The sequence below is a fragment of the Hyaena hyaena genome, unplaced genomic scaffold, assembly GCF_003009895.1.
Source record: "Hyaena hyaena isolate Hyena2069 unplaced genomic scaffold, ASM300989v1 scaffold_649, whole genome shotgun sequence".
NCBI classification, from domain to species: domain Eukaryota; kingdom Metazoa; phylum Chordata; class Mammalia; order Carnivora; family Hyaenidae; genus Hyaena; species Hyaena hyaena.
The window spans coordinates 988233-1012606 of NW_024081280.1; the positions used below are offsets into that span (position 1 = coordinate 988233).

The following is a 24374-nucleotide window of genomic DNA, read 5'->3' on the forward strand; positions in this document are numbered from 1 at the left end:
TTAAAATATAGTTTTAAAGGATAACATTAAGCACAATATAACTAACATCATATATGTCAATGAAGCCACATGAATAAAAATGATCATATATTTTAGAAGGCCATAATCAAAAGAATTGCCTGAAATAGATATTTAGTCAGTCACGGGAGAGAACAACTTTTATTAGTATGTAATTAATGTGGTTGTGAGGAAGTTAATTGGGACCTGACATTCTGTATCTATAAATTGAGGAGATATAAAACTATCAGCAGTTAAACTCTGTTTAGCAAACTCTCAGCTATTATAATGAAGTATGTTAGTGCCCTAGGAGAGATGAAGTGCATAATAGAACAACTGGGGAATGTTAGCTTCCCTTTCATAGTTTCTTCCAGAGACACTATGTCTTATTACATATAAATTATTTTGGTATGAAATTTTCTTCTAAGAAAACGTAAACTGCTAAAATCCAAAGTTTGGTTACCACTGGATTGTATAACACCTAAGATACCTTGAGACTCAAACATTTTTTTAATGAGTTGATTTACTACAGCCCACAATGTACAATAAGTTATGCTAAATGACATAGGAAGAAATAGAGGCATAGGAGTGGATTTCGTCACTCAAGGAACCCATGACATTTTCTTGCACAGCATGACATTGAAAATAGAGAATATTTAGTCACAGTTCATTGAAGAATGCAGAAGGGAAAAGGCCATCACTCACTGCCTAAAAGAAAAGCCGTATTATTATTATTTTTTTTAGTAATCCATCTTTTTCTAGGAAGTAAGGAAAAGCCAAGAGCTAATCTGACATAGACTAAGGAAGTGGGGATCTCAAGGACTGGCAGACTGAGAAGTGGGAGTGTTTAGGGATTGGTCAAACTTGAGCTGTGAAAACATGTTATCATTTGGAGGGTCTTTCTAATTGGCTGACACTTAGAAGGCTGAGCTGTGGAAAATCTGTTGCTGCTTGACTGATTTCTAAGAAGTGTGCTACTGAAGGAAGTTGCCCTTGATCAAATTTGATGAGCTTATGACTGACTCAGATGGTTAGTTATTGCTATGGCCAAAAACATCAGTCTTTTCCTAGGAAGATGGAAATGTATGATTCCTTAGAGAAATAGAAAACACATGTTTCTTTTCATGTTCAGTGAGGCAAAATCATGTTTTCTCACCACTTTTTTGGTTACTTAAAACCCCAAATCAAAAAACTGATAGAATTTTGGTCAAAAGTAAAAATGCACATAATGTATAAGAAGAAAGAAGAATTAGTGTATTGCTGGTTTTCAGATTATTTTGTTTCTTCACATATGGGGGGATAGGAATGGAACAGTCCAAGGAAAGAACATAGGTAAGGGTGATAAGAATGAGCCATATTTTCAAAAGAATAAGCAATCTGCAAATGTGACATAGCTTTGGTGCTCATACTATAAAGTTTTGGATGTGAGTGTAATAAATGTTCAAAGATGGGAAAACATTGGAAAGAATGAGAAGACTGAGATCTTGTTCTGGATGTTATACTCAGAATTTTAACAATGCACAAACATTAAGTTGAGGAAATATAATAAGAATTACATTGCATCAACATAACCTCAAAATAGCCGTAGAGCACAAATAAAATGTATAAACATGTATAACATCTATTTGTAATTCATTAGGGAGTAGAGATATGTTTGGAGAACATATTCTTATTTGATTTTTCTAAGAGGATTGATTCATTTACCAACAATTTTCTATTGTGATCTGTCTCTCTAGCAAAGTAGATAATTCCTTCCAAGATCAGGCCACAAAATATCCTTTCAAGCTAAAGTATTCTTGTTATTATTATAATTTTTTTTAGATTTTTAAAACATTCTCTATTTGTATGATTATAGGGTTCCAGGTCAAAAGATCTTCCAAAATACATACAAATATACATATATGCATACATATATCAGATATACATGTAATAAATTAGTTGAATATACATTGCATTACTTGAATGCAATAAAATTCATTTTGTACAAACAGCATAAAGTAATTTATAGAGAGTTTACCAGATATCACACCTAATTGCTGGAAATGTTCACAGTACTTTAAAGGCTACACATCATCAGAACCACAAGCAAAACATGTCATAGAATCAGGCTCCCGAGGGCATCACTGCTCAGAACTCTGAGCACTGGATTCAGCTGACTCAATATTAGAAGCACTAGACTCATCATCTCTGCTGGAATTATGACAATGCTGCCAGAATTTATGGATATAATCTTGCCCTATAGTTTGGTTGTTGCTGTGACTCTCATTTTTTCAGTATTCACTGCTGTTTTCTATCACTTATTCCTGATTCAAAGCCAAGGATAGATCACAAATCCTCATGTTAATCTCATGAAGAGTTCAAAAGCAAATACTACACATAGACCAATGGAATAGAATAGAGAACTCAGAATTGGACCCACATATATATGGTCAATTAATCTTTGACAAAGCTGGAAAGAGTATCCAATGGCAAAAAGACAGCCTCTTTTTTTTATGTTTAATTTGCTTTTGAGATAGAGATAGAGACAGCGTGAGCAGGGGAGGGTCAAAGAGAGAGGGAGACACAGAATCCAAAACGAGCTCCAGGCTCTGAGCTATTCCTCAGCACAGAGCCCGACACGGGGCTCGAACCCACGAACCGTGAGATCATGACCTGAGCCGAAGTCGGACGCTTAACCGACTGAGCCACCCAGGTGCCCCAAGACAGCCTCTTTAACAGATGGTGTTGGGAGAACTGGACAGTAACGTCCAAAAGAATGAAACTAGATCATTTTCTCACACCATACACAAAAATAAACTCAAAAGGGATGAAGGACCTGAATATGAGACAGGAAACCATAAAAACGCTGGAGGAGAGAGCAGGAAACAACCTCCTTGGCTTCAACCACAGCAATTTCTTACTTGACACATCCTCAAAGGCAAGGGAATCAAGAGCAAAATGAAATATTGGGACCTCATCAAGATAAAAAGCTTCTGTATGGCAAGGGAAACAATCAATAAAACTAATAGACAACTGATGGAATGGGAAAAGATAGTTGCAAATGACATATCAGACAATGGGTTAATATGCAAAATCTATAAGGAACTCACCAAACTCCACACCTGAAAAACAAATAATCCAGTGAAGAAATGGGCAGAAGACATGAACAGATACTTCTCCAAAGAGGACATCCAGATGGCCAACAGACACATGAAAGGATGCTCAGCGTCCCTCATCATCAGGGAAATACAAATCAATACCAGACTGAGATACCACCACACGCCAGTCAGAGTGGCTAAAATGAACAAATCAGGAGACAATAGATGCTGAGGAGGATGTGGGGGAAAGGGCACCCTCCTACACTGTGGGTGGGAATGTAAACTGGTGTAGCCCCTCTGGAAAACAGTGTGGAGGTTCCTCAAAAAATTAACAATAGAACTCCCCTAGGACCCAGCAATAGCACTGCTAGGAATTTATCCAAGGGATACAGGAGGGCTGATGCATAGGGGCACATGGACCCCAATGTTCACAGCAACACTCTCAACAGTAGCCAAAACATGGAAAGAGCCTAAATGTCCATCAACTGATGAATGGATCAAGAAGATGTGGTTTATCTGTACAATGGAATACTACATGGCAATGAGAAAGAATGAAATCTGGCCATGTGTAGCAACATGGATGGACCTTGAGGGTGTTATGCTGAGCGAAATAAGTCAGGCAGAGAAGGACAGATACAATATGTTAAAAAAAAAAAAAGAAAAAAAAAAAAAAAAACAAAGGAAAAAGGAGGAGAAGGGGAAAAATAGTGGGGGAGAGGGAGGGAGGCAAACCATGAGAGACTCTTGAATACTGAGAACTGAGGGCTGATGTGGGTGGGGGAAGAGGGGAAGGGGCGTGACGGGCATGGAAGGGGGCATTTGTGGAGATGAGCACTGGGTGTTATATGGAAACCAACTTTACAATAAACTATGAAAGAAAAAAAAAGTAGGTACATATTTTTTTAGTTAGAGATTCATTAAAATACACCAGGCCTTCACTGTCATTTTCCCCTCTTAGCAAACTTGTTTAGCTATCAGCAATAGAGAGTAGGCAGACCAAGAAGAAAGTAGAAGCCTAGAGCTTTTACTACTATCGTGGGGCTAGAACAAAACCATTGATGATCAGGGTATCAAAGATAGGTAAAACCTGAGAGACTAAGGCTCTGAAGAAAAGAGAACAGAGAGGATAGCTCAATATTTGTTTTATCTGCATGGAATAAGAGGCCATGGAAAATAGAAAGCGAAGGCTAAGAGCCCTGGAAACTAAGCAGAATCTTTGGGTTTCTTACAGAATCGGGGTTTTAAAAGCTAGAGTTTAGAGCCACTCATACTGGGCATGCTGTAATCAATATTCCAGGTATCTAGTTGAGTGACCTAAAAACTATGTACTCCTAGTAAAGAAAAACCATAAATAGACCAGTCCCTGTGAAGTCTGAATTTCAGATTCTAGCACAACTATTAAAATTGTCAGATGAAAATTAAATACTTTCTGGGAAAAGATAACGTCATTCAGAAACTCTAAAATTATTTATATACAGTTCAATAAGAGTAAGGGAAATAGTCATATATCGTTCATGAGTGTGTAAATTATTTAGTACACGAAAAACTATTCGATATCCAAATGCAATATTAAGTTATCTAAATCAACAAAAGTACAGCCAACAAAAATAGATCTACATATGATCAAGATTTGGGAGTTACTAAAAACATTAAAGCAGCTATAACTCACTATATCTAACACGATTAAAACTTTCCTTAGAGAACTGGAACACAAAAAATAAATCGGATAATCGAGAAATAAGAAAAAAATATAGTGATAAATAACTTAATAAATGGTTTTAACAGCAGACTGGAAGAACAACAGATAATTAATAAACTATGAGGTAGGTTAGTGCAGCTAGGAAGGAAAAGGATGGAAAATGGAGAAAAGAGCATAAAAAACATTTGGTACAAAAATGGATCTGTCAACCATCCTGACTAAAGTACCAGGAGATAGGGCAGAGAGGAGTGAAGCAGGACAAAAGAAAGAATGAATCAAAGATTCAGGGGGAGAAACAGTCTTCAAATATGATGAATAAAAGGAAACAAAACATAGAAAAAATTCTTGTAAATTGTTAAGAAAAAGGATAAAAACAAAATCTGAAAAGCAGACAGAGAAAAAGCATCCTTATCTTCAAATGGGCAAGAATGAGATTGATGGGTGAATTTTCAAAAGAAATATCTGTATGTGAGATTGTTATATCCTTATGTTTTATTGTATTTAATTTTTAAAATTTTTATTTATTTCTGAGAGAGACAGACAGCGTGAGCAAGAGAGGGTCAGAGAGAGAGGAAGACACAGAATCTGAAACAGTCTCCAGGCTCTGAGCTGGCAGTCAGCACAGAGCCTGACGCGAGGCCAAACCCACCAACTGAACCTTGAGATCATGACCTGAGCTGAAGTTGGACGCTTAACCGACTGAGCCACCAGGCACCCCTGAATTTTATTTAGATATAGTTTATTAAGTATTAACCTAGCTTACCATATTATGTCAGGCAATAAGTATTTCTTTTAGCAGTGTGATAATCTTGTGCTATAATGTCTTTATTCCTCTCCAGAAATAAAAGTTTTATTAGCCCAGCTGCTGAGTGTTGCTGGCATCCAGCATTCAGCTGTCAACCCTTCTCAGAGATTACTTCCTTAATGCTGCATGATTGCCTCACTTGCAGATCATCACCAAAGGTCATGACCTCATGCCTGATTGGTTCACATCAAGTGATTGCTCAACACTGGGTAAAAATATCCTGCTTTCTCAGCTCATCTCTGGACATCTCTGATGGATCTCCCCATCTTCAGCCCCTCTTGCAAAAATGGCTAAGCCATTCCATTTAAATGGCATTGCAGCTTGACTCCTTCCTCTGAGGCAGCTTCTTTTCTCCTCATCAGTCTATTGGCCCCAGAGAAGTCTTTAATACATCTCCTGCTCTCAGCTTTCTGCCCCAGAGTCTAATTCTGGAAGAAACCAACCTGTGACAAGTAGGTTCCATAATTTTTTTTCTGCTCATTGGGGCACACCTTATAATGCTTAAATTGAAATAATTTTTGTCTTATATTTCACCTGTCAAGCTATTTATGATGTCTTGTAGTAGATATTCATATAGAAACCAGAATAAAATTTTATGGCCAAGTCATAATACTACATTAAATAGGAATAATAGAGTGTTAAAGGAACAAAGATATACAGGAGTTGCAAATTAGAACTGTCTCTGTTCAACTAAGTGTATCAGCCTGGTACAGGTGTATACATTTGGCAGTAAATAAAAGGGAATTGATTTCCAAGCATCTGCATCAGTTTTAAGGAGGTATTGACTATCACTAAGAAAAGCTTTTTTGAACTCTCAAAAGTTCATAAATAATAGAAGTCAAACCAGTGAATCACTGAAGTACTAATTAGTAAAGTTTTGAACACACCAGAAAGACACTTGGTGAACAAGGAGTATTCAAATCAAACGTGGAATGAGGCTCAGGAGTGTATTGTTCTCAAAAAGCATATACAGCGAGGAGGCAGCGATCATTTGTGCTTCTTAGCGATTAGTTATAATGTCAACATTTTCTTTAAATGATAGGAATTGGTTAGAGGTTACTTTATGTCATTTTGGGGAAACAGTTTAAGTTTTGCTTATCATTTCCAGAGGCATAAACAAGAAATGACCCAGGTCAAATTAGTCTTACCAAATAGTTAAATGTAAGCTTTGCTTGTGTGATTAAATTGGTTTTGTCTGCTCAGGGAATTTTTCAAGGCTGGTATCTATTTTTATTTAACATACCAACAATGTCACAAGTATTGAGCAAGCTAGAACAGCAGTATGCAGTTTAGAAGAATATATTTATTTTCAATAGTGGTGTTGTCTTATATTTTTCTTTTTATTGCTTAGCATTTGAGAACTACAGCACTAAATATTTTTACTTTTACGATGAAGTTTGTATTAGCTATTTTGAACAGTATTAGTGCGGTATAATTTGCATACTATAAAATTCACCCATTTATGAATTGCAATTCAAAGGTTTTTTTTTATTAGTATATTCAAAGATAGGTGTGGCCATCCCCACTATCAGATGTAGAACATTTTAATCACCTCAGAAAGAAACCCTGTATCCAATGACTATCATCCCTTTATCCTTTCAATCCCCAGGCTCATCCCTAAGCAACCATTAATCTACTTTTCATCTCTGTATATTTTTCTGTTCTGGATATTTCATACTGATGCAGTCATCTAATAGGTGATATTTTGTGACTACCTTTACTTACCATAAGTTTTCAAGATTTATTCATCTTGTAACATACATCAGTATTTCATTCAGTTGATGTCTAAATATTCCATAGTATGGGTATATCATATATTGTTTATCCATTTTCCCTTCCATTCTGATTGTTTCCACCATTGGCTATGTAAATAGTATTGTTATAAGCATTCCTATGTAAGCTTTTGTGTGAACGTATGTATTCATTTCTCTTGGGTGTATACCTACAAGCAGGATGACTAGGACATATGGAAACTCTATCCTTAACCATTGTAGGAACTACCAGAGAATTTTTCAAAGTAACTGCAGCATTTTACCTTCCCACCAGCAATGTATCAGTATTCTTTTTTCTCTGTATCTTATACAACATTTGTAGCTGTCCTACTACAGGACTATAACCATTCTAGTGGATATGAAAGTTTGAAGTAGCATCTGACTTTGTTCTGGATTTGTATTCCCCTGGTGACTAATTATGCCCAGCATGTGTTTGTGTGCTTATTGACCATTTGGCTCTTTCTGGAAGAAATATTTATTCAGATCATTTGTCATCTTTTCATTGGGTTTTTTGCATTTTTATTATTGAGTTGTAAATGTTCTTTATATATTCTAGATACAAGCCTCTTACCAAATATATTATTTGCAAAAAATTTTTCCCTACTCTATGGGATTTCTTTTCACTTTCTTGATGGTGTCTTTGAGGTACTAAGTTTTTAATATCGAGGAATCAAATTTATCTATTTTTTTGTTTGTTGCTATATTGTGTCATTTCTAAGAAAACATAAAGGTAAATCTCTGAGTTGTATAGTTTCCACTCTTATATTTAAGTTTTTGATCAATTTTGGTTAATTTTTTGCAGATGGTGTGAGATATGAGACTTCATTAGTTTGTATGTAGCTATTGAATTGTCCCAGAACCATTTATTTGAGAAAAGCCTATTTTCTCATTAGACGATCTTGGCGCCTTGGAGAAAATCAATTGATCATATGTGTGTGGACGTTTTGCATGTTTAATTCTATTTCATTGATCTATATTTCTGTCCTCATTATCCATACAACAGTTTTCATTGGCACTGCTTTGTAGTAAGATTTGAAATCAAAAGTTTGGGGTCATATAAATTATTTTGTTTTTCAAGATTGTTTTGGATATTCTGGGTTTCATTACAATTCTATGTGAATTTTAGATCAACTGGTTTATTTCTATGATGGAGTAAGCTGTGTTTCTCTGACAGAAAATGTGCTGAATCTGTAGTTAAGTTTGAGGAGTATTGCTATCTTCACAAGGTAAGTCTGTCCATAATGGACATGGGATGTCTTTCTGGTTATTTAGATACGATTTCATTTCTCTCAACATTTTGTTGTTTTCAGATTATAAGGTCTTTACTTCCTTTGTTAACTTTATGCCTAGTATTTTTTCTTTCTATACTATTGTGAAAGGAATATTTTTTAAAAAATTTCATTTTCAGATTGCTCATTGCAAGTGCATAGAAAGATTATATGCATGGAAATATGGTAGGGGATAATTATTTTTGCTTACTTAAAAGATTTCAATGACCCAGTTACACAAAGTCTTCTGTGTTTTGGGTAGTGTATACCTTTTCTCAAGGAAAGGAACCAGATAAGACAACAAAGACTGTAAGCCTGAAAGAGATTTTGGTTAAAAAAAAGTCTTTACAAATAGATATGAATGTAATGATTACAATGTATGAAATAAGCTTTATGAAATACATGAAATTTTTTAAGTAAAAAAATTATTTTCTACTTACCCCCTCAATTATTCAAAATATGCAAGTACTAGAAGGCATGAATTTTGATTGTCACTGGAAATTTAAGTGAGTCTAATTCCTGTCTTTAAATGCATTCTTATTTAAATTTCCTTGTCATTCACTGAATTATAAGCCATGTGAGCTAAAGGATTGTTTTGTTTACTCTTGCATGATACCAACACCATAATTTATAACATATAGGAGTGATACAGAAATATCTTATGGAGCTTTTGAAAAGAATTTATTTTTAGTCTGAAAGTTAAGAGAGAGTATGGTAAGCAAAATAAAGATGTTCACATCCTATTCTTGGGAACCTACAGATATGTTACCTTACTTGGAAAAAAGGGTTTTAGCAAATAAGATTATATGAAGTAATTTGGGATCGGACCTTTATCTGAGATTATCTGGTGGACCTAGGTAATCACAAGGGTTTTCCAATAAGTAAAAACAGGAAGGCAGTAGAGTCACTGTGAGAATGATGTGATGTGAGGAAGACCAGACCAGCCACTTCTCACTTTGAAGACAGAGCCAAAAGCTGGGAGAAGTCCAGGCAGGCTCTGGAAGCTACAGAGGCAAAATATGGATTCTCTCCTACAGCCTTCAAAAACAGTGCAGCCCTGCCAAAGTCATCAATGTACCCAACGAAACTCAATTTAGACTTTTGCCATACAGAACTGTAAGATAGCAAATTTATGTTGTTAATTTTTTTTTTACATTAGCAATAGGAAATGAATTCAATGACTAAGAGTTAGGCATTATGGTCTTGTCCTGGTAGAGCAATTGCCATGTGTCAGGAATGCAGAGAAGAGAGAACCGCCATATTCCAATTCTAAAAGTAGTGTAATATGGTTGGAGCATCGACTTAAGTCAGGAGAAGTGATTGAAAGCAGAAACCAGCTAATGAAGAATCTTGTAAATCTTGTAAGGAACTGAACTCTTATTAAGGACAAGGAGACCTTCTGAAAACTTTTCGAGCAGGGAGCAACTTGATCTGATTTTTGTTTTATAAAGGTCATTATGAATCCAGTGAAGATTAATGGTAGCCAGAATTACATTTGGCTGTTGTTAACATTCAGACCCCAGATATTAATGACCAAATTAGGGTAGATGCTGCTGTCATTAAGAGGATGAAAAAGATAAAGACTTAAAATCAAGTGGCATCAGGGTGGCTCAGTCGGTTAAGCATCCAACTTCTGCTCAGGTCATGATCTCACTGTTCATGAGTTCCAGCTCTGTACTGACAGCTGGAGCCTGGATATTGTTTCAGGTTCTGTGACCCCCCACTCTCTCTGCCCCTCTCCCACTCCCTCTCTCTCTCTGTCTCTCAGAAAATAAATGTTAAAAGAAATAAAAAAAAAGAATTAAGCAAACAGAATGAAAATGGTGGACAAAGAGATAACAATGTTGATATCAAGTGCTCCTTCTTGAACATTGGTGGGTAGTAGATGGGAAATAGGGGTCTAGGAAAATAGCAGTTAAGTTCATTGATGGATTTATCAAGTAAAGGTATTTCTAAGCTGATACTCCAATTTAGATATATGCATATGAACAACAACAAATGAAGGTTCATGTCTGAATATATAAAAGGTAATGGAAACAGGAAGGATATATTGTATACTTGGCCAAAAAACCCAGCAGAGATATGGGCTAAGACCCATACCATAACTCTGGGAACAGTAATATTTAAGGGATTATTTAATCCTAAATTTTAATCTGATTGTGTCATTTTTGCTCTGTTGTACAACAGGCTTTAAAGCAGAGAAAATAGGCTATAAACCATGTCTCCATATTGATAGGTCAAATTCTTTACTTTGAAACCATTTTCCTATTTTTAAATAAGTGTAACAATTTCCAATTCGGTGTTTGTGCAAGAACAAAATAAGGTAAAGTATGTACAATGACTAGCAAATGAACAATTTATAAAATTTGCAGCCGATTTAGTGACATTTTGTTACGATCACTACACAGTGGCATTTATTTGTTTCTTTGTTTTATAACTTAAGTATAGTTGACACACAATGTTACATTAGTTTCTGTGTAAAACTTCTTGATTCAACAAATCTATACATTATGCTATGCTCATCACAAATGTAACTACCATCTGTAACCATACAATACTATTATGAAGTCATCATTGGCTACACAGTCTTTGAGCTGTCCCTTTTTTCCCCATTACTTATTCATTCCATAACTGGAAGGTTGTGTTTCCACTCCCCTTCACTTGTTTTTCCCCTCTCTCCACCCTTACTCCTCTGGCAACCATAAGTTAGTTTTCTGTATTTATGGGTCTGTTTATGCTTTTTGTTTCTTTGTTTATTCATTTGCATTGTGTTTTAGATTTCACGTATAAGGGAAACCATATTGTATTTGTCTTTCACAGTCTGAGTTATTTGACTTGGTATTATGCCTTCTAGGTCTGTCCATGTTATCACAAATGGAAAGATCTTATTCTTCTGTATGGCTGAATAATATTCCATCAAATGCACTTTTCTTGCTCTTAAATAATGAAATGGCAAAGCCCTACATATAAAATTTGACTTAATCTATTTAATCCATTTTTATGGAATCATGAGCAATGATATAAAACACATCTATCATTCTGGGAAATAAATCAGTACTTTACATTGGTTTTGACATAGGACATGTGTTCCAATTAGTGCACTGCTTGAGGTTAACTAAAACCTTACAAAGTTTGTTATTAAAAACACAATTAATAGATTCAGGAATGAAAGAAATAAAGCCTAGCACAGCAAGTTTCCTCCTCTATTCTTTTTAATTTCTGTGACTGTGTTGTGTAATTGTTAAAAATTTGATTGATCACACCTTTCCTTAAAGGTATCAGAGGTTTTAAACGTAAATAATGACCTATTATCTTCCACAAATATAATTTATTGATTGTTTTAACTCTCCCATATAATATTCTTCTAATTACTATAGCCTAGACATTTAATAACACTCCATTTCCTCTGTTACTATTAGAATTTTTGTTAGGCTGCAGTTTAGAATCTAATTATTACAGGGGCACCTGGGTGGCTCAGTTGGTTAAGCATCAGACTTTGGCTCAAGTCATGATCTCACGGTTTGTGGGTTCAAGCCCTGCATCGGGTTCTGTGCAGGCAGCTCAGAGCTTGGAGCCTCTATCAGATTCTGTGTCTCCCTCTCTCTCTGCCCCTCCCCCCCTCATGCTCTGTCTCTACTTGTTTCAAAAATAAATAAAAACTATAAAAAATATAAAAAAGAATCTAATTATTATATATCATTTCTTCAATTATAGTGTAAGATCTTTAGCTATAGCAGTTATGCATAATCATTATGTAGTATATTTCACAGTTGCAAGGCAAAAGTGTATACATAATAGATATGTTTTGGTTAAGATTAAGAAATATGCATAACCCCAGGTATTTTTTTTATCTGAGCAAGCATATAAGAGTACTGGCCTATAATTTCTCATTTTTTATTGTTTTTTAATAATTATGTGAAACAGATTATAACAGGAGTTGCAACACTAGGAGTGGTTGAGATAAAAATTAGCAAAAAAAAAAAGTAACAACCCGAAAAACCTTTCTTGAATATATGTGGAATAAATGCATTCAATAACCCAAAGAAAGCAAAATCTACAAATCATAATTCTTGTGTGGAATTAAAATTTAAAGTGTGTATATGCACACATTCCAACATGTGCCTACACAGGGGCATGTACATACACCTATACATTTATTGTCTGCCCTCTTTGACTTCCAAATAGAGATAGAGGGGAAAAGAGTTGAAACTTTGGCCAGAATTTATATATATATGTGTATATGTATATGTGTATACACATATATATATATCTTTTTCTCACACTGGTTGCTGTACAAGTTGACAATTAAAACCTGTTCCCATAGGATCTTTCAAACTACTGTGTATCTCATTAGTTCTAGAGTTGTTAGTTAAGAGGTAACTTTAATGATACACAGAAGAAGAAAAAAAAACCTACAGTAGATGCAAGCCTATAAATAGTGCTTCTATAATTTTGTAATAAATGTATATCATATGAGCCAGCTCAGACTGCCATAACAAAATATCCTAGACTGGGTAGCTGAAGCTCCAGGACTATATTTCTCATGGTTCTGGAGACTAAAAATCCAAGATTAATACCAATGTCTGTTGAGGGCTTTTTCCTTGGGTTGAAGATGGCTATGTCATCACGTGATCATTTCTCCATGCAGGCAGGTAGAAACAGAGAAACCAAGTTTTGAGGTGTCCCTTCCTTAAGGGCACTAATTCCATCAGAAAGGTGTCAGTCTAATGACCTCATCTAAACCCTATGACCTCCCAAAGGTCCCATCTCTAAATAGTACCACATCAGAAGTTAGGGTGTCAGTAACTGAATTGGAGGAGAATAATTGAATCTGTAGAATATATATTTCAAAAGCTGCTAAAACCTTCAGACGTTGACAATTTTTTCAAGCAAGAGCTAGAAACAAAGCAGTAAAAAATGAAGGTAGGTGTAGCTTCATGATCACAGATTTCACTGTCATGTTTTTAGGATGTTGATTAGAAAGTGACAGTTTATGTCACTAAGAACAGTTTGACAACAAAACACTAAACAGTATTCAAAGTTCTGTCTAGTAGGTTTATTCAGGGATCTAGGAGTGGTTGTGAGTCAATTATCTGCCAAATATCTATTATTTTAAGGTGATAAATTATTACTTGTTTTCATCCATGACTGGAAATGATGATTTTAAATTAGTTTTTGAAATAAAAATTTTCATATGAAGTGAAATCAATAAGGGAAAGGGTTGATCAAGTCTTGACTAATTCACAGAATATATTTTATATAATCTGAAAAAAATTTAAAAGCTTAAGTAAAAAATGAGAATTTTTCAATAATATTAAAATATACCATCCTAAAATTGTAAAATATGTTCAGAAATAAAGGAAATATGAACACCGAAATGTAAAAATATGCAAAGTAAATGAACAATTCATAAAATAAATTAATAGATAAACATGCATTAAAAATATACTAAAATACCAACAGTTGCTTAAAACCAAAACATTTGTCAGGAGGATTATAAAAGAAATCCTCAGTTTTTCTTAATGTGTAGAAACTAATCGTTTAGCATATTTTAAGCTTAGCATGGCTCTTATTAGTAACTGTTACTTGAACATTTTCTAAAATACAGAAATTTACAAGAGCTATTATGAGTTCAATTTAATTAAAATTGCTGTTTTTCATAAGGTTGGATCTTGTCATTTCATATTAGAATGAAGACATTTTAATATTTGTTTTCATGTTTGCAATTTGATGTGTCAGGTATTAGAGCATAATATTAAATTGCACTTTTCCATCCACATTGTTCTTGCTTCTTTCTCCTTCTATTTTGCTGTCATTTATTATACTGCATCTTCTTTAACATGCTAATTTTGGTTTATAGGTATTTCTTCTTTCTGGAGTTGGAAGAAAGTTGTCATTAGCAGGTGGGAAGTATTATTTTCATCATTTTTGTCATGTTGCAGTGTACCATAAAAATTGCTCATCTAATGAGGATTGACAGCAAATACAGAGAAATGCATTCTAGAAAATCAATTTAAAGGATCACTTTTCATTTATTATCTGGTTGTAAAACACTGTAATGATATTAGACATCATGTCAAAATTGGTGTAAATAAGTAATTCAAATAACCCAGTACTCTTTTAAAGCATTTTTAACTAGTTAGTATGACATTAAAAAGTAATTTTCAGTTGCTGTGAAAATAGTATGTCCAATGTTCAAATTTAAAGGGTAATTTAATATACTAACATGTGTATGATAGTTTCTAAGTCAGAGGTATCTGAATATATGCACATTTCTAACTTTATCACTTTTTAAAACCTCATATTTGGATGGATTTGAACTAACCCTACTCTAGAATTAATATAGGGGTTGTGGGATAGGAATGGTATGTTTTTAAATGAAAATACTTACATTTATTTTTTTCATACTTCTATTTAAAGCTAATCTTAATCTAGGCCAATAATAAGCTATTTTTGACTACTTTCTCTGAGACTTGAGAAATACACATGCATAATAAAATCCCATAGTGATAAATCATCCTCAGGTTAATTTCTTCATGTTGGGAAGAATAGTCATCTACACACCTGTTCTGATTCTCCAATCTGTTTACCTTAATAGCATTCTTTCATTATAGACCATATTCTTTTAAAGATCAATCTTTTTTCCATGCTTTTTGAAAGCTCATGACATTTACAAGAAGTGTTAATATTTCATAATCCAGGATTAAATAGCAATATTTAATCACAGGGGCTTCCAAATGTATAATCATTATCATTAAGTTATATTAGACAATTTAAATAAAACTTTCATAATCTAAATGTGAATGTTATACCAAGGGATGGAGTTTTGCATTTTGTGTTGCAGTATTGGATACATGCTATAGAATTTCAAAAAAAAAATTTTGTATTTACTGAAATAATAAGGAAGCATTCACCAACATAGTAGATTAGCTTTCTCTGAGCATTATGAGTACCTGTAATAAAATTTAATTTTAATTTATACTTTTAATAAGTGTTAACATAAGGGATAAGAAGAACACTCACAAAACAGTGCATAGCATTAATCTTGAAATGGCAGCATTGCATTAAACCAGTGTGAGACCTGTTGAGTTTAAAGGCAATCTAAAACTAATACTGTGGAATGACACTTGAGTTTTCTTCAAGGTTGTTTTAGTGACCACTGACCTGAAGATTAAAAAAAAAAAAAAAGTTTCACCTGGTTAGTCACGGTTATCAACAGCTAGCTCATAGGCCATGTGTGTTCTGGTGACAGGCACTACTAACTCACACCATTTCCTTCCTTCACCAGAAATTGATTCCACACATGATCTGGTGGAATTTCAGAAAAGTAGCTGTAAATAGTACTTTCAGCTCAATGTCTAGGATTCTTTCTAAATGGTTTATATCTATGCCATCATGCCAAAAAAAAAAAAAAAAAAAAAAGATAGTGGCCAAAGTAGCAGGCCAAGAAACCTCCATGGATTAACAAATTCTGCTTAGATAGGAGGGTATAAGCAAGACAGTGTAAATAAGGTTGTAAGATTTTTAAAAAATTGACTTTATATATTAACCCAGTCTTGAAAATTTCAACATCTGTAAATCTCCAAAATTTCTCTTGTTGTATGTGGTCACTAACTTAAAGAGGCATCTTAAATAATTTCCTAAAGTAAATGGAAATAGCTCATTCCCCAAGAATAGATGAGTGAGGCACCTGGAATCTATAGAAATGGAAATTTATTTGGAAGTCAACATCTGAGTGAGATGAGAAACATAAATTCATACATTCTATGCATAACAATAAACTTACTTTTACACATATTTTATACAGAAAATGCTTACATAGGTATTCTAGGGTTGTTTGTGGGACAGTTTAGGGTCTAAGCATAGAACTGTTCAGGTGTCTCATGTTTTCTTAAAAGTTAGAAAACAGAGTCTGAAAAGGAAAGGGAAATTAAAACTGGCTAATTTGTTTCCTACTGGAGTAGGACAGAGGAGATTATAACCACCTGGGGTAAATGCATCCCAGTTCATCTATGCTTGAAATGACCTCTCCTAGATTAGAAGGAACTTAACTGAGGAACAAGGGGGAGAAGAAGGGGAGAAATGGTGGGGAAAAGGGAGAGAGGAAAACCATGAGAGACTCTTGAATGCTGACAAAAACTGAGGACTGATGGATGTGGAGGGGAGGAGGGATGGGCATGGAGGAGGACACTTGTGGGGATGAGCACTGAGTGTTATGTGGAAACTAATTTGACAATAAACTATTTGTAAAAATAAAATAAAATAAAATAAAATGACATTTGAAAAAAAAAAAAAAAAGAAATGACCTCTCCTATAAGTTTGCTGAATTCCTATCTCTCAGACAAGAAGTCACTGACAACTTAGAGAGGTTTGAGATCATACCATGCAAAGAAATTAATTAATATATCAGTTGATTTGTTGCAAAGGAAATGAAAAGAATATCAATTCTGGGCTAACATTTATCTGCCCATTCCTCCTCTGTTGGTCCTTAATTGTTCTATGATTTTTAATCCAAGGACTTAATTCAGTCTGTTATCTCTGTGGCCAGGTATCTTTAAAATAATAATAACCTAAAACAACATCATATTAAACACTCAACTTTTAAGGGAAGAAAAGAGAAAATATACAAACATGTAGTTTAAAATTGTAGAAACCTTCCTAAAACTTGTATTATAGTGCTATTATTTATACATCCTGTTTTGGGATAGATATTCAAATTTATTATACAAAGTAGAAAAAATACAGATTTATCTCTACAAAACAAGTATCTACAGTTAAATAGTATGTGGATTATGTAACCCAAAACTATTATATTCAATCCATCAATTTTTGGGTATTACTCATATGTAGCTTCAAAAGCAGCATCAATTCCTACAACTTATTTTCTTTCTGAAATTCTTCTCCTTGAGGTATAAGCAAATGGATAATGCTACTTCGTTTTGAGGACAGTGACTAAAATGTTTTAGGTAGAATGCATATCAAAACTTATTTAGAATAAATATGAGAAGAATATACATATGTAAATCCATAAAGTTCTATGACACTAAAATTCACATGAAAATAAGCATTGGAGCTAATATGGAGACTTTAGGTGAAAATAATTATAGTTGAATGATCTCACTTTAATGTATATCTGAACAGCATGGTTAAGAGTTAAAAAGACTGGGTGTTCCTAAGTGGCTCAACCAGTTAAGTTTCTGACTCTCAATATTGGCACAGGTCATGATTTCATGATTTATGAGAGGCCAGAGCTGCTCGAGATCCTTTTTTCTCTCTCTCAAAATAAATAAATATTTAAGTGAAAAATTAAGATGGTTTACAACAAAGGCAACCGATGCTAATATGATTGTATTCATCATATTTTAATGGCAATATTAATAAATCTCTATTTCAAACTGGTTTAAAATGCTCTGGGAAAGTTTTGGGAGGTTTAAAAAGCCTTGGGAAAAGTTTTCCTCGATTTCTAACCAAAGTGCCTTTGAAAACAGAAAATGAAAAAAATTAGTGATAGAATTTGAAATTTTCATTAATTAGAAAACTCCATGGCCAAATAGTAAAATAAAAACAGTAGACCAAGATATTCCATTTATAAAATTGCACATCTCAAATAAATAGATATAAATAAGCTTCTGGATTATAAATACAGGTAATAAATTATTTGCTAAATTCTATGTAAACTTTTTGAGGATCTAGATGAAATGGATTATTTTCTAAGATTGGAAATTATATAAACTGATTTAATATTAGCTAGAGGGATAATGGACTAGAGAAATAATTTTTGAAGGCTGAAAATATGACAAAGGCAACTAATATTATTATATCTGTCATATTTTTGGAACAACATTAATAAATTTACATTTCAGAAGTTTAGTTTAAAATGTTCTGGATAAAAGCTCAACATTCACCAGATGCAGACAGTTTCAGAAGAGAAATTTATAAAATTTCTAAGAAATATTTAATTCCAGTATTTTCAAACTTTCTGGGAGAAAAGCTATAACTAAAAACTTCTAAATTATTTTGAAACCAGAAATATTTATAACGCATTCATAAACTTACTACACTGTTGGGGCACCTTGATGGTTCAATGGGTTAGGCCTCCAAGTTCAGCTCATGTCACCATCTAGCGGTTTGTGAGTTCAAACCCACTGTTGGGCTCTGTGCTGACAACTCAGAACTTGGAGCCTGCTTTGAATTTTGTATCTCCCTCTCTCTGCCCCTCCCCTGTTCGTACTCTGTCACGCTCTCTCTATCTCAATCTCTCAAAAATAAATGTTAACAATTATTTGTTTAACTTAATGTTGAAATACCAAAACCAATCTCACTACTACTAATACTGGTGAAATAATTATTACTAAAAATTCAACAAACTTCTTTAAATCAGAAATGCAAACATGTTTCAATATTAAGAAATAAATTGAGTTCACCATAATAATGGGGTAACACAAAACTCATATAATCATGTATTTGAAAATTTATTTGGTGAGGTTCAAAAAAGAAAAGCGTTTTGATGTAAAATCTCTTAAATAAAAATAATGGCTATATAGACATTAACATATTAATTCATGACCTAGCATCATTTGCAATATAGTAACATAGGAATTGCCACAGAAGGCAGAAAGACCAACTAGGATGCCCCTGTTAACATTGAATATTCTGCTGGAAATGGTATCCCATGGAGTTATAGCAAAGAAAGAAACAATGTGGGGGATTAAAGAAAAACATTAATGTTTATTTTTGAGAGAGAGAAACAAAGAGAGAGAGAAAAAGAGAGAGAGAGAGAGAGAGAGAGAAAGCAGGGGAGGGGCAGAGAGAGCAGGAGACACAGAATCTGAAGCAAGCTCCAGGCCCTGAGCTATCAGCACAGAGTCCAATGCAGGGCTCAAACCCAAAAACTGTGAGATCATGACCTGAGCCAAAGTTGGATGCTTTACCAACTGAACCACCCAGGTGCCCCCAATGTGGATATTTTAAATTTATAAACAAAAATTAACAAGATGGACACAAAGAACATGAGTTTGAAGAAAGAAGTAGAAGCACAGGCCCCATTTATATCAGAATAGAAGACCTAAATGAGGGTACTTTTAAAATTTCACAGTAAGCTTATATAACCCATCTAGAAATTAGACACATTGTTTTCAAAAAGTGGTTTCAGAAATAAAAAGCCATGTTATTAATAGCAGCAAAGTATAAATACACAGTAATATTTTAGCAAGAAATTTGAAAGACTTTTGTGGTTAAAATCTGTAAATCTATAAAAGCTTTTAAAGAGGACTTGAAAACATGGAATGACATACCAAGCATCTGGAAAAGAGCCCTCATCATTGGAAAGATACTTGTTCTCTCTAAATCAATCTGCAAACAGAATCAAAATCTAAAGACTTTTGAACATGGAACCTCAAAACTTGATTCTAGAATTTATCTTTTCCTATCAAATACACACAGGTACTATAAAAGTCAGTCACTACATAGGAGGTGACTGGTCTTAGTAACTGACAAAAAGAATAAGAGGGCATTTGTTTTTTCTGTAAGGAAACCCAAGTCTAGCAACAAGTTAAAATACTGGAGCAAATGATGAGGAGGGCTCGTCATTTGATTTATTTCGCTGCCAAACCAATAAAAACAAAGTTTAAGGATAGATTCAAAGTTGAGTATACACCAAAGAGAATGTGGCATACTTTTAATTCTCCTGCCTTTTCTATGTCACATTGGGGTGTCCTGAGTACAGCTTTATCTCAGCTTTGTCTAGAAGTCCCACCTTACACTTCAGGTTCTCAAAAGGCCCAAAGTGGGATGAGCTGGCAAACACCTGGGCGGGGGCAGGGGGAGTTCAGTTGTGTTCACAGCCTTACTTGCTCCAGTGTCTCTACAAGGGATTTGGATCTGCAGGTTTTTGCCCAGAATTAGCCAACCATGCTGTCAGAACACCCTAGCCCATTGTCAGGGACAGCTAGCTTTGCACATTTGGTGCCCTTTCAGAACCTAGTTAACAGACCTGGAGTTGATGGACAGATTCAGCTTAGTTATGGCATCTAGAGAACCATTTGGATCCAATAGATACCATAGACTTCCCCACAGAGGGCTATAAAAGTCCATCTACCTATTCCACTAATAGGATACCATATAATTTATAGTATGATATGATATGTGATATAACACAATATAATACAATACAATATAAGAACTTCCAGGCAAGTCCTTAATAGTTCCTAAATGCCAGACCCAGAAACCCTGGGCAGGTCAGACTTAAACAGAAACACTAAAATGGGGACTCTCTTGAGCCAGATGGCATGGGAGACTGACCCCGTAGGACCTGGGGACAAGTGAGAGTTTCAGTCCCACCAGTCTCACCTCCAGCTGACTGCTGTGGCTACTCCTAAATAGTTTCTTTCCAGGACTCCTTTTAGAGTGTCTGGCTTGGTCTGGTTTGAAATCTAATACCGCTGAATAAATCCGCAAGCCACTCTTGAATAAGACCCTACAGAATCCGTACACAAATCAATCACTCCTAACTAGCAAGACCTTCCCATGTGCTCTTATCCCTGTTAATTCTAGGGCCTGTATATACTTAAGAGTGACAATGGAAATGACATTGGTGTTGGTCTTAATCTCTGGCTCTAGGATACAAGATGTTCTCATTGCTGATACATTGTTGAAATCAGTAGCAAACAGCTCTATTAAAAGTTAAGCAGGGAGCTAACTAGGTGGTAATTACACTGGAATTAGTGTCACTGGATATAGATTCTGGCTCTGGGAATCAATATTCAGTATAATGACTAAATTATACATTTCAATGTAATTATTGGTGAATAGCGACGACATGCCGAAGTTCAAAATTTTCTGAGAATATTTAGTTAATAAAGAGGAAATCATCATAATACATTACTGAGCCTAACTTAAGATATTATTATATATCTATGCAGATAATGATAAAAAATTGCTATTAAAATGTGTTTGTAATATAAAACAATATATGTTTATTATAGGAAAGTTAAAACTCAGGGATATGATAGTGAAAACAATATCACTTCCATTCTCTTTCTCTCTCTCTCTCTCTGTATATATATATATGTATGTATATATATGTCAGGTATGGACATATATGTTTGTGTGTGTGTGTGTATATTGCAGATAAGCACACATATATCTATCAAATAACTAGGGGGAAAGCATATTTACATTATCTTAGAATTCTTCATGTAATACACACACACCATATACAATTCAGATCCTTTATATCTTTATTGTATTTATAATTATCTGATATATGTTTTATTACCTTAATTATTGCCCCCCACTAAAATTTAAGGTCCAGAAAGAGAGAACATTCTTTTTGTTTACTACTCTACCCTCCAATCCTTGTTTATGGCCAGCTCATAGTATGTATACAATAAATATTTATTGAATTAATAAATGAGGACAATATCATTCCCAATTGATGAATAAAGAAACTGAGGGGCACCTGGGTGGCTTAGTTGGTTAAGCGTCCGACTTTCGCTTAGGTCATGATCTCACGGTTCGTGGGTTCGAGCCCCGCGTCGGGCTCTGTGCTGACTGCCAGCTCGGAGTCTGGAGCCTGTTTCAGAATCTGTATCTCCCTCTCTCTCTGACCCTCCCCTGCTCACGCTGTCTCTCTCTCTCTCCTAGAAATAAATAAAAAAAAAAGAAACTGAAACTGGTTATTTAGTAACTTTTTCAGTGTCATGAATAATAAAGTATAAAGCTAGAAATTGAATCCAAGTGAATCTTATCTAAAGTCTATATTTTATCCCTAAACCAAGTGCCCACAAATGTGGAATTTCTCTATATTTTAATTCCCTAAAGGTCTATACTGAATCTACAAATTAAAAAAATGGGTAGATGTGTAAGTCACATACAAGAAAACTTGAACATTTCTTACTGGTACTGCAGTATTATTAATAAGTAATTCACTTGACTTGTCAGTATACCAAAGGTTAATAATTTCTAAATTCTCCCCAAATTTTCTTTATATTTATCAGTTTGAGATCTCTAGCTAGTCCTATTTCTTATATCTATAGCTGTTAACAGGAAATGAAATATACATTGACACTAATAACCATGCCATCCTGTCAGAAACTGTCTTTCATTGCTGTTCTTTTTATTTTACACTTACAATATATTTAAGATGGCGAAAGAACACAGAAGAACAGATTTAATGTGACTGAAAGCTCCCCACACAGAATCTTAAATAGCACACAGACTTTTCTTTAGGAAAGCAGATACAAGATTGCAATCATTAAGAGGCCATGAAAAAGAGGACAAAGAACTTAACAAACATTTAGATTCCCCCACAAAGCATTTCATCTTTGTCAGAATTTAATTTAAAACATTTCTGACATTCAATTATTCACTGTAGACAGACTCTGAATCAGATCATCTGCTGCCAAAGCTAAATTATCAAATAGAGAGACATAAACCTGAGTGTTTTCTGCATAATGATAGCCCATAATGATAAAAAATTCTTCCTAAAGGCATCATGTACTGTAGATATTAAGACAGGATCTAGGAAGGAAATGGAGACTTTAAAAAAATATGCCTGCATACTCCTAAGCATAGAAAACCTTGAAAAATAAAGTTGAAACTCTTAGAAAGATTTTAATTGGATCTAAGCTTGATGTGATAAATTTCATGTTGTTATTTTACCAGTGTCATCCATTTATTAACACTCTTTCAAATTGTCTTCTTATCTGTTTGCATTTTATCTTGTTGACATGTTTTAATGAATATTCAAATTTGATGTATTAAAATAGATTAACAACTAAATATAGAAATACTGCCACATACTCAGGGCAATATTATCAGGCACTAAAATGGAATCTCTATTAACCATATGTGGCTTATACACATCACAGTGGACTCAAGTGTCACAGAAGGGTGTTTCCTAAGTCACAGTCAGGTATTCTACTAATCCAGAGTCTATACTTTCCCTTAATATAGGTTTAATTTCCATAGCCTAGTTGTCTATACCATGTGGGTCCAAGATGCAGAGTTCTAATCTCTGAACACTTGAAATACCATGAGCACCTGATTTAATTTAAATATCTCAGCCAGAGTTATCTGTCTGCTGTTAAAATGATAACTGGAGTAAGCAATGTTTATCATCTTCATTGGTAAAACCGGTGTTTTATTATCAGAACTAATTTCTTTTAAATGTAAGACAGTGTCTTTACTCCCACAGGTACAAGACCCAGGATGACTTCTGTAAATGAGCCACATCCTTTGCATACTTCTCCATTGTTCTCACCTACAGTACACAGCCCATTTAACATAGAATGTTTCTAATTCTTCAGAGCCATATTTGATGTCAGTGAAAGTGAGTGTCATATAACCAGAATCCCTGTTTGCTTAAAAAAATAGATTCTCAATTTGAACTAAGATATATAAAAGGAATAAATTAATTTCAAGATACAGTAGTGTTGACTATCACCAGATAGTCTACATGAGGTACCAAGATGTTGACATAGGAGCCTCCTGAACTTGTCTCCTCCCACTGATGCACCAAATGTACAGTTATACACAGAGCAGTTCCCTCTGGAAGAAATCTAGAAACTACCTGAGTGAATCCTACACATTAGGCAAATGAGAAAACACCCACATTGAAATGAGTAGGGAAGGCTGAGACACCCTCTTGCCATAAACCACACCCTTGGTATAGTGCCAGACAATCAGGAGAGAACCCCCCCAGCTCCCAGAATTGCTGGTTATGATTCTCCCCAAGACCCAAAAGAGTTGGTGGAC

General features: G+C 34.4%; 1 long non-coding RNA gene across 1 annotated transcript; it reads left to right on the forward strand.

Moving 5' to 3' along the window:
• The first annotated feature begins 5674 nt into the window (after positions 1-5674).
• Positions 5675-23968, forward strand: LOC120219776. The gene is made up of 3 exons (XR_005525386.1): positions 5675-6030; positions 14479-14521; positions 23815-23968. It is a non-coding gene; the product is annotated as an uncharacterized LOC120219776 (long non-coding RNA).
• The last annotated feature ends 406 nt before the right edge of the window (positions 23969-24374 follow it).